The sequence below is a fragment of the Acomys minous genome (genome assembly GCF_964271855.1).
Source record: "Acomys minous genome assembly, chromosome: 5".
Classification (NCBI taxonomy): Eukaryota; Metazoa; Chordata; class Mammalia; order Rodentia; family Muridae; genus Acomys; species Acomys minous.
The window spans coordinates 64,995,921-64,996,813 of NC_140494.1; the positions used below are offsets into that span (position 1 = coordinate 64,995,921).

The 893-nt window shown below is 46.2% G+C and overlaps 1 long non-coding RNA gene across 1 annotated transcript in view; it reads left to right on the forward strand.

Annotated features, from left to right (window-relative positions):
• Positions 1–438, forward strand: part of LOC311598012 — a 648-nt gene extending 210 nt beyond the window's left edge. The window contains exon 2 of the long non-coding RNA XR_014779436.1: positions 239–438. This is a non-coding gene — a long non-coding RNA (uncharacterized lncRNA). The remainder of the gene's footprint in view (positions 1–238) is intronic.
• Positions 439–893: the final 455 nt, after the last annotated feature.

The following is an 893-nucleotide window of genomic DNA, read 5'->3' on the forward strand; positions in this document are numbered from 1 at the left end:
GGTGATGTCATTTGCTGGAGGTGGGGAAGAGAAACAGGGAGGAGATGTTGGGAAGCATTGTGTTACCTAAAACTTTGTGTGTTAGATTCAGTTCTCTCCCCCCTCCCCCACCTCTCTCTCTCTCTGTCTCTGTCTCTCTCTCTCTCCCCTTCCTGTCAGCATTTGTGGAATGGACACTTGCTTTATGGGTCCCAACTTGACAGCCGTTTTCTCTGCTTGCTTTCTTGCCTCCATGTAGGAGGGAGAGGCCAGAAGGAAGATTCTTCTTAGAGAAAAAAGCCAGCCCATCTGGACCGACAGATGAAACTTCATCCTCACAGCATACGAAGACGACCCTCCCTCCCCTCCTGACCCATAGGTGGTATTCTCCCTACCTCCCAGCTCTCTTTCACTAACCCTGACTCAATAAAATAAAGTGAATAAATGGGTAAAGAATTAGTTTCCAGGTATTTATTTGTTTCTCGGCTTGTCTGGCTGTGCGTGCATCTATCTGTGGACTACTGGTACTCACGAGGAGTGTATCAGAACACCCGGTACTCTTAACTGCTGAGACATGATTCTACTGGTGCATGAGTTCAGTTTGCTTTCAGAGGGAATGTTTGAGAACTCGCCCCCCCCCCAAGAAAAGGAAAACAACAACAACAACAACAACAACAACAACAACAACAACAACAACAAACCCTCGCTTGCTCCAGTTGAAGATCTGGTCTTTAATGTTTACTTAGAAAGAATCACCTCTGACTCCTCTCGTCTTCCTCTTGCAATGTAATCCCACATTGTGAGGATAAAAATCAAAGGAAGGCTTTGCTTGACTCATTGTTTCTTTCAGAAGTAAAGAGGAACACCCCCCCCCAAACACACACACACACCTCTTTGCAGACTGGTTAGTGTCC